Source organism: Nipponia nippon, unplaced genomic scaffold (genome assembly GCF_047370975.1).
Source record: "Nipponia nippon isolate SJK-2023a ecotype South Korea unplaced genomic scaffold, ASM4737097v1 scaffold_4, whole genome shotgun sequence".
In the NCBI taxonomy this organism is placed as follows: domain Eukaryota; kingdom Metazoa; phylum Chordata; class Aves; order Pelecaniformes; family Threskiornithidae; genus Nipponia; species Nipponia nippon.
In genome coordinates, this window is record NW_028262358.1 from 73293807 (window position 1) to 73310600 (window position 16794).

The following is a 16794-nucleotide window of genomic DNA, read 5'->3' on the forward strand; positions in this document are numbered from 1 at the left end:
CAACAGATAAACAGAATGGGGGCAGAGGGGAGGAGGAGGAATGCATTTTACTGTCCAGGAAGCTGCATAATTCAGAATGATTTCTGAATTGAACACCTTTAGAAGATTATTAAAGTGGTTTGTTCACAGGAACCTAGTTTTAAAAGAAAAATACACACTATAAGAATTAAATGTTTATTATTATTGATGGGGTTGTACTTTTGAGGTACAAAAGTGGATTCAAGTATTTTTTTCAATAAACGGTTGAATGGTTGACTTTTTTCTAGCATAAAATATACATGCACAAATAGAGTCTCCTGACATAACAGGTACAATATAAAACACAGTTTGCTTCTTTTAAGATTTAGAATAAATCATAGCTGTTTTCCTAGTCTGTTTATGCTTGAAAGGCTGGATAAATAAAACAAAATCACCTAACAGGATCATCAATTAAGCCCCATAAGAGTGAGCAACACTGAAGGTACATTATTTATTTTCCACCCTTAACTTTATTCTTCTCTAGAGAAAAATATATTCTACAATATATCCTCTATATGTACTTATATGTATTTATAGAGAGAGAATGCAATTCTCCTTATATTTCGTATATGATCCATAAGAGCAAGTCTGATGTTGCACACTCCTAAAGTCCCTGCCATGACTGGGAAAGAGCAGCCAGTCAGAACCTATGGCACAGGATGTGTCTGGAGTCATAAATATAAGAGCTCCGTGAGAATTACACATAAACAATTCAAGATTAGTATTGATCTATTTTTGCATTATTTACAGTTGGCCTTGAGTACAAGTGCACAGTTTTAATGGAGCTTAGCTACATTAGGATTCAAGCTAAATATCACATTAGAAGCGCCCCCCAGGGAGAAAAGCTTTCTAAGTACAGTAATAATGGAAAACACATATCTGTGGAATGCTAAAGATGACTGTAAAACCTCCTGTGTTGGCTGCTACATAGATTAACGCATGACTGTGCAAAGTAATAGATATTTGTTGATAAGGTAGAAGTAATATGTGTAGTTAATGGACTGAAATTAAAATTGCCACATTTCTTCCTTTGTCTGGAGAAGTTTCATCACTGAATTAAAACATTAGGAGAATAATAATAGAAGTGAAGAAAACTTTTTTTCCAGAGAAATTTGAAAACAAATGTGTGATGGGAGTGAATGACCTTGCATGTTTCATAAGCTTAAATAGGCTCCTGCTGGCAGCGTGCTATTGAAGGGCAGATAACAATCCCGCTGTTATCATCAGGGATTGTAATCACTGTCACAGAGCTTGTGCTGTCTGTGGGAGCAGCAGCAGAGAAGAGTGCAGATTTGAAATCAGTGTTATCTGTCAAGAAAGAGGTTTCTCTGTGAGTTGGAGTATTTTTAAACGTACACATCCGTCATTTGAGTTTTGACAGTTTGAGCAGATCCACAAGCAGAACTGCTGCATCAGCACTTTCCCTGAAAAAGCTACACAAAGACAGTTAGGTAGCCTTAGGGAAGATATCTCTGTCCTGTGCAAGGAGGAAATGACCAGATGCATCGGTGCAGCCAGTGTTCTGCAGAGAAAGTAGGGTTGTGCGTGTAGCAGCAGTTTAAGTTGACAAAATTGGTGTCAGCCAATCTTCTTGATGGGGCGACTGGAGAAGTGGTGCTGGCACCTCTTTGTAACACTTTTTTCCAGGCATGCTCTGCTTTTCTGTATGCAAGCTACAAGGATAGCAGTCAGCCGAACAGCCTGACTCTTTACCATACAATTTTCTCCCTTACCCAGGATAATTTTCTTTCTCTAGTTATGTTCGCTTTAGGGGGCGATAACTGTTGCAGTAAAACTAAGAGCAGCTCCAGGTTCCTGGGGAGTCTGACACCCTGAGTTACAGGCACAGGAAAAAGGCAAGTTCATTACTGGATAAGAGAATACGACTTGCTAGCATGGGATTCATTAATGTTTTTTAATAATAGATTGTTACTGAACAAATATTTGTAATACAAAACAGTGAAATTGTTAGCTCCACATTTAGAGCACCATAACTGAAAAACAAGCAGAAGACAGTAAGCTGAACAGATCTGTCATTTTATGCCATAGTATTATGCAGTTCATATGAGTGTTCGTATAATTGCTTCCCTTACTTAAAATAGAGACCGCTGTCTTTCTAGCCCTGTTTGTTTGCCCTACCTTTGCAAATCCTTGTAGCCTGGGACCTTGCTCCCTCCAGATTATAGACCTTGATGCATTTATACTTCCCAAAGATTAGGTAGTGAGGAGAAAGTTGAGTGTTTCAGGATTTTTTTTCATTTTCATTTTTAACACAAAGTTGATGATTATGAGTGAATGTGGAGTTTAGGTATGTTTGGGACTGAAAGCTATATTTAACATTTGGGCATTCATAATGATAGTTTGGAAAAAGATTCAGATCATGTTTCAAACAACTAAATTTAGGCATTCTCATGTAGGTGTCCAGATGAACTAGATGTCTAAACTCTCATTATTGTCTGTAGGTCATTAATCAAAGGCTTAATACAGTCATCCTAGAGAGCTACCAGTAGGTGTTTACAGCAGTCAAAAGCATCAGCACTAGTGTAAAAATATCTCCTCCCTGGCTGCTTGGCCTTTTCTAATGCTGCTTATTAAAGATTTCCTGAAAGACCTCACCTGGTACCAAAGCCCAGAGGGACTAGGTCTTGGTTTTTAGGGCTACAAGGTTTTTGTTCCAGAGCCAATAGAGATGATTAATAAAACTCAACCTTCTTAAACAGAAGTTATTAGGTGTCAATTTGTGAGAAGAGCTATACTGCAGGCAAAAAAAAAAATCCATTAAATGTAAGAGCTCAAGAAAAATAACAGTTTATTCTAAATAAGCTTGTCTAGTACAAAAATGCATTTTTGTCCATATTAAAAATTAACTAACTGCTCATAAGGTTTAATCACATTTTGTGAGGTTTAAGTGTTCTGTGATCTGCAAATCTTCAGCACTTAGCCTTCAAAGAAGTTGGATGTCATGTCACCCAATATTTGGATAGGAAGAGCACCAGGACAGAAGTTTGTCTGGTGCCTACATGCCTGGAAGGAGGTAGAGGAAAGAAAGAAGATGTGATAGGAAAGGCGATTGATAGGAAAGGTGATTCCTATTACTTTTAGGTAAGAGTCTCTCTTCTGTTTGGCTTAATTCTGATCCCAAGTGCCTCAGACCATGCCAAAAGCCACTGAAAGAGAAAAAAGCTCCAGAGCTTGTATATGACAGTGATATCCTTGACTTGAGACAATGCATTCACGTTCAGCAAGTTGGAGGACCTGAGGCAGAACAGCACATTTGTGCCTAAATGAATAGGTTCTGCTGAGAAAGCCTGAAAGCATGGCCATGGCTACACCACTCTTTGAGCCAGCTCAAATGCTTCTACATCATGTTGTTCAACACGTACAACTGCAAAATTGTCTTTAGGCAGTAAGTGGAGCAAAGATGTGAATCTGTACGCTCTGCTTAGACAAGCCCTTTAACTTTACCCAGGCTTTCTTTCCTGGAAGCCATATCAGCATTTTACTGGTTGCTCCATCCCGGAGAGATATGGCAACAGTATTAACTAAAAGTCCTCAAAAAGTCAGAGAAAGATCATAAGCGACTAATACTGGTCCCACCACTATCAACACTGCATTTGTAAGTCAGGAGAGTTGAGACTGCTTTCTGTTGATCAGACTGTTCTACAAGGCAGGAAAGTCTGTCAGATTGCAAGAAGTGGCCCTCACACACCTCCCAGGGCACATGCTCACCATCAGCATTCATTTCTGTATTCCCTCTTTTCCAGGCTGAATATCCCCAATTCTCTCAGCCTTTCTTCATAAGAGAGATGTTCCATCCCTCTGATCATTTTTGTGGCCCTTGTCTGGACCCGCTCCAACAGATCCCTGTCTTTCCTCTACTGAGGACCCCAGACCTGGATGCAGGACTCCAGGTGGGGTCTCACCAGAGCAGAGTAGAAGGGCAAAATCACCTAGCCCAACCTGCTGGCCATGCTTCTTTTGATGCAGCCCAGGGTACAGTTGGCCTTCTGGGCTGCGAGCACACATTTTTGGCTCATGTTCAGCTTGTCATCCACCAGTACCCCCAAGTCCTTCTCCTCAGGGCTGCTCTCAGTCTCTTCATCCCCCAGCCTGTATTGATACCAGGGGTTGCCCCGACCCAGGTGCAGGACCCTGCACTTGGCCTTGTCAAACCTCATGAGGTTCACATGGGCCCACTTCTTGAGCTTCTCCAGGTCCCTCTGGATGGCATCCTGTCCCTCAGGCATGTCAACCGCACCACTCAGCTTGGTGTCGTCTGCAAACTTGCTGAGGATGTACTCAATCCCACTATGTCATTGCTGAAGATACTAAACAGTACTAGTCGCAATACAGACCCCTGAGGGACACCACTTGTCACTGATCTCCCTCTGGACATTGGGACATTGACCACTACCCTCTGAATGCGACCATCCAACCAATTCCTCACCCACCGAACAGTCCACCCATCAAATCCATATTTCTCCAATTTAGAGAGAAGGCTGTTGTGGGGGACCATGTAAAAGGTCTTACAGGAGTCCAGATAGACAACATCTATAGCTCTTCCCTTGTCCACTGATGTAATCACTCCATCATAGAAGGTCATTAGATTGGTGAGGCAAGACTTGGCCTTGGTGAAGCCATGCTGGCTGTCTCAAATCACCTCCCTGTCCTCCATGTGCCTTAGCATAGCTTCTAGGAGGATCTGTTCCATGATCTTCCCAGACACAGAGGTGAGGCTGACAGGTCAGGAGTTCCCAGGGTTCTCCTTTCTACCCTTTTCAAAAACGGGTGCAATGTTTCCGTTTTTCCAGTCCCCAGGGACTTCACCTGACTGACATGACTTTTCAAATATCATGGAGAGTGGCTTGGCAACTACATCAGCCAACTCGCTCAAGATTCTGGGATGCATCTCGTCAGGTCCCATAGACTTACATATGTTCAGATTCCTCAGGTGGTCATGAACCTGATCTTCTCTTACAGTGGCAGGGACTTTGTTCCCCCAGTACACATGTTGTGCTCCATCCACTCCAGAGGTGTGGGAAGAGACGCTGCCAGTGAAGACTGAGGCAAAGAAGTTGTTGAGTACCACAGCCTGCTCTTCGTCCGTTGTTACCAGTTTGCCAGTCTTGCTCATCAGGAAGGGTATGCTTTCTTTGACCTTCGTTTTCTGGCTGACATACCTGTAGAAGCTCTTCTCTTTGCAGCCCTTGCCAAGTTCAGCTCCAGCTGCACCTTGGCCTTCCTGACCCCATCCCTACACAACCAGGCAGCATCCCTATACTCTTCCCAGGACACCTGTCCCTGCTTCCACTGCCTGTGCATTTCCTTCTTGCCCTTTAGTTTGACCAGCGAGTCTCAACTCATCCATGCCAGTCTCTTGCCTTCCTTTCCTGATTTCTTACACCTGGCAATTGAGAGCTCTTGCACTCTATGGAAAGCTCCTTAAAGATCTGCCAGCTTTGTTCTGCTCCCTTGTCCCTGAAGGCAGTTTCCCAGGGGGTCCTATTGACTAACTCCTTGAAGAGCTGGAAGTTTGCTTTCCTAGAATTCAGGGGCCTGACTTTACTCTTCGCTTGACCCATATCCCTCAGCACTGCAAACTCCACCAGTGCATGATCGCTGCAGCCCAGGCTGCCTCCAATCTTGATGTCACCAATTAGCTCACTTGTGTTGGTTACCAACAGGTCCAGTATCGCATCCCCTCTGGCAGGGCTGTCTGTTACCTGGCTTAAGAAGTTATCCTCAATGCATTCCAGGAGTGTCCTGGGTTGCCTATAGCTCTCCATGCTACTTTACCAGCAGATGTTGGGGTGGTTGAGGTCCCCGAGCAGGACGAGAGCCTGAGAGCATCACGTCTCCTATAGCCGAAGTAAGAAGGCTTCATCAATAGGCTCCCCTTGATCAGAGCCTAGTTCCTAATTAGTTCTTCCTTAGATAAGAAGATCAAGAAAAATACTCATATCAGATGATGCAATAGAGAGTTAATTTTAGTTCAGAATTATGTTAGAGATAACTATGATTTGTGGCAGAAATTATTGTAAAATTAATTTTAACACCCCAGCCTATGCAGATATCATTTTCCGATTTGTTTTTCTGACCTGGATGCATTTTTCCAGCTTCTTTTTTGTTTAATTACACCTTGTTGACTTCATTTCCCCTTATTCCTCAGTGCTAACTCCCTTGTAGGTTCATTGTAGTTTATTGTTTATATGACTGTGCTTTGCATGTATCTGTGCCCAGTGCAGGAACTTCTTTGTACAGATGTCAACCAAAGACTGCATTCACACAGTTAATACTTTGACTCTAAATCTTTTTTTCATCAGTGGGCAGTGCTGAAGATCTAGTCTTTCTTTTTCTGTGTTTAATCTTTGGTGCTTTGTGTAAGAATATTGTCACAAATATTCTGAAAATGGTTATCACTGACTTCAGTGTTATTGGGAGAACTCACAGTTACTAGTCAACAGTTAAAGAGCAATTTTTGTACTGATACTAATTTACAATTAAGGATATGTACAGAAACAACATAAATTCTTACAGAGAGTGATATTTTTCTCTAGGAATAGGTTAGAGATGCAAAACACCCAAAAAGTGTACTTCTAGCCTTTCACAGCTGGCTTTTCATACCATATTTATTGTTTTGTAAATATGCAATAACACTTGCCAAGTGTTGCATAAGAAACCAGGAGGGACCTTAAAGATGTGTCATTCTCATCAAAATCATCTTTCATTGAGATATTTTTTTAAATTAGTCTTTAGTGCTCCAAGCTTAAAGCTTGATGAAGCAGTTCAGTTCAGGGAGGTGCCCTGTTTAGAAAATGGACTCCTTTGTTTTAGGTGATTAACTGTCATCACAGATTTTGAGTTTTTACACTTACCATATTCCAAGCTCCATGGAAATTCTTTGAAGAATTCATCTTAATATGTTTTCAGATTGCATTGGAAATCTGTAATGTTACCTCTGTCTTTAAAAGCCATCAGGTTATGGATTCTTTTCTATGAATTTTTGATAAAGTGGTCCAGAACAAGGGTAAGAAGAAGTAGCTGTCTGCCAACTAATCTCATGAAGTCTGCATTCATTGTTTAAATGCTTGCTTTGCAGAGCTAAACCAGATCATGCAAAAACTCCCAGCAGATCCATGAATAAGAAATACATTTTGGCTTATATATTATTTACTGCTGTAAAGCTTCTGCACTTTTTATGAGAAAATAGATCCTAGTTTATTAAAAGAAGAAAAATTCAATAATGAAAAATTTTTCATTACTTAGTTTCATCATTCATTTCTGTCCCATATGCAAGTGTCATATTAGACAAGCCAAACTTGCAAATCTGCGTGTTTCTAGCAGTGGGTCTTGGAACTGAGGTTTCCCTTGGGACAATGGGGAAGAAATCCTTGAGGTCCTGCATGCAATTATAGATGCACCTGCTGGATCAACTGGGCTCCCCTGGTCCATGGACTGTACGTGCATGCTGTCGTGCAGCTCTGTTTCATGCCACCCGACCTCTTTGGCGCCTCATCTCCTTTTTGAATATATGAATATGTATAAAACAGTTCCTTGTTTGTCGCAGTTTCAGTGGTGGACAAAGCAAAAAATTGCATATAGGTACACAGCATAGAATTTATCTGATTTATCTGTACAAGCTGCGTTTCACTTCACCATGGTAAGCTTGACATGGTGTATTTCTGGAGTCTGCCTATTCCACACAAAAGTGTCAGTTTTCTTCCTGATGAGAAAAGCTGAAATAACTACAATACTGTTACCTTAGTATTTATCTGCCTTCTGAAGTTATGAAAGCATGTTCAGAGAATATGACAAAAAGGTAGATAAAATGCAAGTGATATCATGGAACTATCACCAAACACAGGTAGAAACAATTTAGGGAATGCTAATCTTTAAATCAAATCAATCCAGCAACAGTATTGAAAGAAACGCTGCAGTTTTTTCAGTCTTAATATTTTCTCAAAGATTCATAGCAACCTTAAAGAAAAAAAGAACAATTTTCTTTTGAGGGCACGTACAATAGGACACTAAAATGTAAAAATTATTTTTTTGTGTTGTGCAACATTATTCTGAAAGGGGAAAAAACAGTTAAAAGAAGTAAAATAGTTTGGGTTTGGTTTGTTTTTTTTTTTAAGATCTATGATTCACTGCAGAATGTCTCACAAGGTCTTGTATTACTTGTTACAGGCACTTTTTCATGATGATTCATAGCTTTGACAATTCAGCCTATTGATATCAAAACCACTTTGTGCAAATGCTCTGTGCTCCTTTGTTCCACTGACAATATGCAAAACCTTTCTTATACCACTCAGGATGTTCCACTTTTTGAACTTTGAAATATCTAGCTTCAATCATCTGTTTAATCGATACATTTTATAAAACAACAACGCTTTAGGATTGTTTTCTGCTGTTCCAGGCCCCACTAGCATAAGGAATGACAGCGTTTTTGTGGGTTTAAGTTTAAAACAGTGTTTTTACTAGCTGTTGCGGAAAACTACAATTACATTTCTTTTGTGTTTACATTCTGAATATGTTACAAAATGACTATAATTATATAGAAAAGAAAGCGATGATTATACGGTCGGCTTTTTACATTTCAAAACTATAAAAATATTATAATAACATTACATGTCTGAGTTATTCTCATAGAAAAGTGAAGGGTGTGAGTTTCCTTCTGGCCTTAATCTGTGGTATATTTCTGGTCAATCTCTGTAGGTTGTAACCACTGCAGTAAGCCCCGCAGTCTACATGATGAGCACAGTGGATGATTTAGACACCTAATAGGAATAAAAGAAAAATAACTTTGGAATATGTCATCCTTGTATAAAAGGTATTAAATTAGCAAAAAACTAGAACCTTTGAAACACTGAGATGTGGCTGAATTTGTTTATCTGGCCTGGTAATCAACACCTCATTCAAATCTCATCCTCAGCTAGATTTTGATCACTGATAAATTCAAACAAGAGTCTTCTTTGTATTATTGATCAAGAAAGAAAAACGTGAGCAAATTGGGTATGTATATATTTTTAACTGTTGCCTGGACAGGCAAATTAGTTTTTCTTGCATAAATTACTTTCATATGTTTCTTTCTTAGATAATAAAAGTTTTGCACCTGTGACACTGGTGAAAGAATTTTTTAAATGAAAAATACTCTTTGACCTGACCATGCTGTGGGTTCCAGCTCTATCAAGGTGTAAGAGTATGACTAAGGAGAGAAATGTAGTGAAATGCTTTCTTTAAATATACGCACAGCTGTGACTCACAGCTGTGGTAAATTCCCAGCTTCTAAACCAAACAAAGTGAATACTTCTGACAAGTGGCAGGCAAGTACACTGGATGCCTGGGGCTTTACCTTCTTTAGTGGGGGGAATAAGTGTCCTACTTAAAATTGCTGCAACCTATGTTGCAGTTATGCTGTGCATAACTTTTGAGTCCTAGATAGGGGAATAATGTCAAATAAGTCATCCAACAAGTGCTTTGTTTGGGAAGTGGAACCCAACAGGAAATTTCAGAAATTTGTATCTTTAAAAAGTTTATTTTTAATGGAACTCTTGTTTGAAACCTTTTTTCTTCTCTCTTATCAGCTTAGTTTTCCCTGTAAGCGTAGAGTTCAAAATTTAACTGGGAAAAAAATACAGAAAAGCTTCTTTCCTAATGTCAAGATAATCTTTTAAACATAAAACCCAGAGGATAACGATAGGAATGCTACCTCAAAAACTGGGTCACTTGTCAGTCTTCTTAAGAAAATTTCTATTCCATTTTTATAGTATATCAGAAAAAACATAGTACTTTGATAGGAGTAAAAAATCACTGCCAAAACAGCAGGATAATTTATAAATTATTTTTATTATTCCAATCCACCTTGCTTCTCTGAAGTTTTCTTCTGGAAAACTTTTTTTTGAAATGAGCCAAGTAAACCCTTTTCTACTGTTCTTTCTTGCTAAATGTCAATGACAGTAGCAAATAAATTTATTTGTACCTGGAGTCATAAAACTATCTAGCTTGTTTCCCAGTTACTGTTCTGGGTTTTCTAGACAACTGGAAATTTTCCAGAACACCACCTATGTTGTTCTTGCTTCACCTCTATGACAGTGATTACCTCAGTCTATAGTAAGGAGAGGCACAGTGGTGAATTTCTTATGCCCTCCTTACACTTATAATCTGCTTGGTTCAAGGTGTAGGTGTTGAGTGTACTAAAAAGTTAATTCAGCACTTCTTCTCCCCTGGAGAAAAGCTAAATAAAGTTTGAAAGTGGGGGGAAAAAAGCATTTCTTTGGTAAATGGATGCAGCATTTTTCAGGTCAGACCCTCATTAGTGGAAATCAATGTATCATCATTGACTTCCATGACGCTACGGCAAATTACATCAGCTCAGAATCTATATGCAGTGATGATTTTTGCATTTGCTGAGGCTTTGAACAAGAGTTGTAAAGCTTTCATATGGAACAGATTTGGGAGTTCTTAAAACTTTCTGTTTGGAGTGTTTGGAATTTGCTGTTTTTCAGATTTTCAACAGTGCTATGGAGTATCATATTACTTGTTCTGCTGGGATTTCCTAATTAACAATGCTGAGAAGGAATTGTTTTGAACGTTGTGTGAACTGCTGCACCTCTGTCCATTTTGTACATTTTAAAATTAATCTGTTTGATCAGAAACTTATCTATAGAAATTAATTAAATGACCACAGCTGTTACACCTGAGTTCTTGAACCTGGAAGTTTGTCTTTACAAGTATTCATTTGAGATGTATAATTCAGTTTCATAAATACATTTGCAAATAAGATTATTCTTTTGCTTTTTCAGTAAAGCTAGCTTGAAAAGTTTAAAATTTTGATCCCCAAAAATACAGAAAAGTATTTCTCGTAAATTATTTTCCTTTTTTTGACTGTCTCTAATTTTAAGCTTGTTTGATGGCAAATCACCATTGTCCATTTGAGTCACCACAAGGCTTATAACTGGTGGGCAAGCTGAGCTTCAGAAAAACATGAGTGGAGGTTATATGCATGCTATGACAGCAACAAGCCCAAGGGAACAGCCTTCTGTTCTGGAGAAATAAGGTTTAGATCCTTTGAACTGTCTGTCCAACAGATCTCTAGAGAAGAGTAAGAAAAAGGAATAAGCACTTTCTGGACACGAATCTTCTCAGCCATTGATTTAAGAATGGTTCTTTCTGTTTACTCCTGAAAGTACTCCTTCTAAATGGAATAAACTTGGTAGACTAAACTTTCTCAGTCATCCATCAGTCCCTACCTGCACTTAGACCGTACATGCTCAGGGCAGGGTTAGAGAACACGGCTGCAAATATTTAATTCAAATGTTTAATTCAACTCTGCCCTATGCCTTTCCTGCTGCCTTTATCTTGATGCATCAAGAAAACCAGAGGCAGAAGTGGAAGATTTGCTGAATGTCATTAGCATCACTTCAGCCCAAGTGAAAGGAAGTGTAAGAACCAGAACTGATGTTAACATTTCAGTAGGCCCACACAACTATTTCCATTTTCTGGCATCCAGCTGCCTCTGACGTCCATTGCAGTCTCTGCTACTGTATGCAGAGTGGGCCTTAGGATCTGGGGAACGGCTATTGATGATCTTTTTGAGTCACACATTGTGCCAGATCAACCCAATCTGCCAGGAATGCATAGCTGGTGTGTAATGCAAAATTAACTTAAGGGAGAATTGTAAGAAAACAAGAGAGCTCACTTTCCATAAGCACCTGCTTTGAAAAGATGGTGTTTTGCTGATCGGTATTTTGTTTTGTGTTTTTTCAGTGTTGCCAGTGCTCTTCATTTGATTGTAAGCCCAATGATATTTTGTGGTTTTTTTGTAAAGCCCAGAGTGAAATGAATGCAGAAGAACCTCAGTTTTCATTGAAGAATGAATTAAAATTGACCTCATGTTGTAGGAAAAATAAAACCTAGAAAGCATGCCCTGATTGCACAGGGAAGGCTTGGTCACCAGAAAAAGATAGAAAATAATGCTTCTTTTATCACAAGGGGAAAAAAAATCTTCATTTCTTATTTTAATTCAAAGGAGGTTTGTCAGCTGCTGATGTTTTTTGTGCTACAGCAGTGGTGAGAACTCCTAAGAAAATGTATATTCTGCATGTCTTTAAAGCTCACAGGTGGACTAGTACACATGTGGATCTAAATCAGTGCTCTTCATGTCCAGCTTCTTAAACTGGGGCTAGCAGAGTCTCTGCTTAACTTCTTGTACCCCATGTGAAAGATCTCTGTGCAAAGTATTCATATTAACATAAATGGAAGTCTTTTACTGGGAAGGGCCCAGTAGGGTTGCCTTTAAGGCTTCTTGGCTTCATCACATAACTCATAGTTTCATAGGTTAATTAGGAGAGGTTATGGTCCAAACTGCAGCTGAAAGAGCAATAGGCCAAGTTTTGTGGTTAAACAAACCTTCTATGCATCCACAGAAGCTTCATCACTCTTCCACACAACCTGATGAAACATTATCACAGGTGGCATTATTTCAATATGTTTACAGTTTCCACTCATTTCAAGTTCTTGTGTTGTTCTTACCACCCCAGTGCCTGAGCACCCTAAAGATACACACTTAATTTCCAAAACTGACATGCATGAGAAACAATGTGGTTACTCACTAATGCTAATTGGCTTCTAAGAAAACAAAAAATATTTCAGATACTACTGATCTTGATATGTTTAACAGAAATAGAGAGGAAAATATTCACCAAAGTGAAAAGAAAGTCTTTTCAAGCATTCATCTTCCTTTCTTAGTGAAGTAACTTCTGTCACTCACCTGCCTGTCTTTGACAATCTTCATTTATCATAAGCCCCTTTTTCAGTTGTTTTCCCCAGCCTTCCTATCAGTTTCAGCTGATGAAACACCACAAGCAAAAGACAGCAATTGTTGGTCGTCTGTTTTAGAGGACCCATTGGTTTTTACCAGAGCTGGTAAACACATGTGCATAGAAATAACACGGGAAGTGGGAACAGCTTAAACTGACCCTGTTTTCATCTCAATTGCTTTCTCAATTTTTAATGAAAGCCATCCCCATTTTTTTGAAGAAAAAATCTTATTTCCAGATCTGTCACTAAAGAGAACTGTCTAGTTCTTAAGCACCATTAGATAAAGAAGATCATATGTACATGTAAAACTGAACATCAGCGTTAACTCTGTATTTTGCTGGATTGATACTCTTCTCATTTTTTCAGGTAACCACAAAGAGCAACAGATCACTTTAGAGGAGATTGTAATTCTTTTTTTTCTTTTTTTTTTCCTGTGAGAAAGGATGGTATATTGAAGCTGTCTGAGCAATATTTTTTTTTTTGGTAGTCTTAAGTAAAGTAAATATATCCATGGGGAGAAACTACCTTATCCCAATAGGCCTGGTGCTGATCTCTTTTGTGCCAAAGTAAATCAAGAATAATTTTACCAATGTCAGTACAGCCACATCAGTAAAATTCTAGTGGGAGTATGGAATACGGCACAGTATGTCTGTAAAGAATAATGAAAGATTGCAGTGGGAATTGTTGTGCCTGTGTATCTCTGCAGGAAATCAGTGGAATTTGGTATTTTAGATAGTTGAATAAAAGAAACTTCTAATTTTAATTAATCAAGGCTGAGTTAATTAATCTGACACGTGACAGGAGAACACTGTGAAACTTCAACCATGTCGTCTGAGACTGGACTGAATACCTCTGGTCTGGAAAAGAAAAACGTTTTTCAAATCTGCTGTTAATATGATAATGGTTGGCAGCATTTGGGCAGGATGGGAACTGACATAAAAGCAAATTGGAAATAAAGACTGCTGCTCTGTCTCAAACGTGGCTGTTATGTGGTGCAGAGCAATTCTTTCTGTGCGTGTTTATGAAGGAAACCAGGAAACGGCAAGATAATTTTGTTAGCACAGGCAACTTTTTTGCATTCTTCATGGCTGACAGTGTCTTCTCAAAGAGCAGAACTGATTTCTGAAAAGGTGGCCATTTAGACTGTTTAAACAACCGCCTGGGTAGTGATAGGCTGCTTTTATGGGGTGTACAGATAGACACATGGTGCATCCATACCCACAGCGCTGCCTGATGCACCTGGCAGCTGTCCCTCGGCATGCCCATGGAAAACTCCTGTCTCTCCACCAGTTGCGTGTGGCTGCTGCAATAGTGAGGAGAGGAGGGGTTGGTAGGCACGGTACTGAGATCAAAGGATGCTGCCTTTGAAGGAGGGGGGTTAAATCAGATCCCAGGAGGTTCAGTACAGGATTACATTGTTTTCACTGCCTGCCTGGAAACATACTAAAACCCTGAACATCCTGTTACATTGAGAAGATGTGAAACTGCTGAATACACAGATGAAACAAATAAGCCATCCAGTCAGAGAAATTAGAACTGCAAAATATTAATTAATCTAATTTATAAGCTTATCAGTTTAGGGAGAGAAGGTGGTCAAGGAAAGATATTTAACTCATTTTATGATTGGCCTATGCTTCATCCTCAAATGGGAAAAAAAACTTAGTTTAATGGGCAAAGGTCCTGAAAAGATAAGCCATAATGATACTTGCAATGAGAATGTATTTACTGATCTCTACAGTCTATGCATCTTTGTAAGTCAGCTCAGGTCTGTGAAGTTGTTTGCATGAGGCTGCACTTCCTCTGGAAAGCCAACGGGGCTGAGCCTCCTTGGGTCATGTGTATATGATCTGGTTTGGGATTCGGAGTACTGCTGTGTGGATTTCACTCAGAAAGACAAGAAACTCTTTCCTCTGCAGCAATACCCAGTGTTTTGTGGGAGACAGGTCTGCAAGTGGTGTTTGATCTGTCAGAGGAACCAGGTGCCTCTTGTCCAACCTCCTGCTGAAAGCAGGCCAGTCACACAGCAGGTAGCTCAACCTTGTCCTGTTGAGTTTTGAATATCTCCAAGGATGGAGATTCCACAACCTCTCTGTGCAACCTGCTCCAGCTGACCATCTTCACAGTGTAAATTTTTTTTCTTTTTATTCGTCCAGAATTTCCTGTGTTACATGTTGTGACTAGTGTTTCTCGCCCTCGCACTGTGCACCTGAGGACAGTCTGGTTCCATCTTCTCCACACCCTCCTCTTAGGTGACTGCAGACCTCAGCAAGGTCTTCCATTAGCCTTCCCTTCTTAAGGCTGAACAAACCCAGCTCTCTCATCCTCTCCTTGCATGTCATATGCTCCAGTAATGGGTCTTCTGGTGCTTTTTCTTGCTTCTTTTTAAAAAATCCAGATAACTAGAATATTTGGAAGCTGCAGTTGAGAGGATAGGACAGAGGACTAAATATACAGCTACCCTCACACTGCCTAACATTAAAATAAAGAAGAACTTGCCTGTGACCTTGAGCTCATGGACTAGGAAAGACAAAGTAGCCATGACATAGGAGCAAAGAACCCCTTATGGTGTTTTTTCAGCTGTTCTCTCCCACTTACAGGTTGTATCAGGCACTACATGGTAAGATGTAGTAAGTAGCTGTGAAGAGATGGAGCAGCTGATATTCATATGTATTCAGGCTTTGAAGGGAAAAACTTCCATAGCATTTACCATAATATATGCTGATTTTACCCTCTTCCTTTTGCCCAAAAATAATTAGTGTTATGAGTACATGTATTTAAATACATGTGAACATAGAAATACGTACATTAGGAGAAATATCTTCATAACAAATGCCTCCTTTTTAAATATAGGTACCTGAACTGCATTCATGAAATCTTTTGGACAAGATTGTCAGTCTGTAGTGTGCTGACAAGCATGTGTGAGTCCCAATGGCCCTCCTTGTCTTCTCACTGTCACACAAAAGTGCCAAGGGTCAGTATGTGTTGTAGCCTTCCCTTCCCAGAGAGCATTGTGTGCCGCTTCTGCCAGGGCTGTCACATGAATGGTGTCATAACTCCATCCACTCCTGGTACCCTTTTGCACTGTCTCTCATATTAGTGTGACAGAAAGGTATCTCTTTGCACACAGGCGTGGATGCTAGGCCACTGGCTGTTCCTTTTTCTGACTCTCATACAAAACAGACCTCCTGCTAAGAAAATTCACATTGGCCTTGTGTCTGCAGGAGGGTCTGCCCCCAAGAGGAAGTTTGCTATTTATTTCCCCCAAGAACTAGCGATTTCTTCATAAAACCGTCCCATTTCTGTAGATCACGTGCCAGAGCTTCAGCTGCTGTAACTGGCTGTACAGTTGTGCTAATGTGCTGAATTTCCGTTAGTAGAGCAGCTACTCTTGTCCCAGGTAGCAATTTGTATTGAATAACTATTGCAGAGCTGGTGCACAAGAACTCACATAAATTGTATGTGATACATAGGTATTACATATATGGTGTATATATGGAATATGGTGGATTAAAGGTATATAATGCTCTTTTGTGGTACTTTGAACAGTAGTCAGGTATAAATGAGGTTTTGTTTGTTGCACTGTTGAAGGGTATTTTGGGAAAGTTTGTCCATGATTATTTAATTCTTATTTTTCTTATCAAACATTTATTACAATAGAACCTTGTTATTTCAGACTACTGCCTTAAGAGATCTACTGCACATTTCACACCTTTTTTTTTTTCTAAATGTAATTTTAGTTTGAGATTTTTTTTGACTTGTAACTTTCTTAGCGTACACACACTGCACTAGGTTGACACCATAGTAACACGCTACTCAGCATGGAATGCTGATGCCACTTTTTGCCTGACAGTTAAACAGGAGAAACATGAGGTTTGTGCTTATTTTGAAATGTGGACACATTAGCACAGTGTGTTTACCACCATCTATTACACATTGATGCAAATAGTCCAAGTCATG

At 39.6% G+C, this 16794-nt stretch overlaps 1 protein-coding gene across 15 annotated transcripts in view; it reads left to right on the forward strand.

Moving 5' to 3' along the window:
- The window catches only part of HS3ST5 (heparan sulfate-glucosamine 3-sulfotransferase 5), a 199436-nt gene that overhangs the window by 85086 nt on the left and 97556 nt on the right, over nucleotides 1-16794 (forward strand). Inside the window, exon 1 of one of the 15 annotated variants that reach the window (XM_087775004.1) lies at nucleotides 8778-8848. The exons of the other annotated variants lie outside the window; for them this stretch is intronic. The gene's annotated coding sequence lies outside the window, so the exon portion shown is untranslated. Of the gene's footprint in view, nucleotides 1-8777; nucleotides 8849-16794 lie in introns of those variants that run through there. 15 annotated transcript variants of the gene reach the window in all.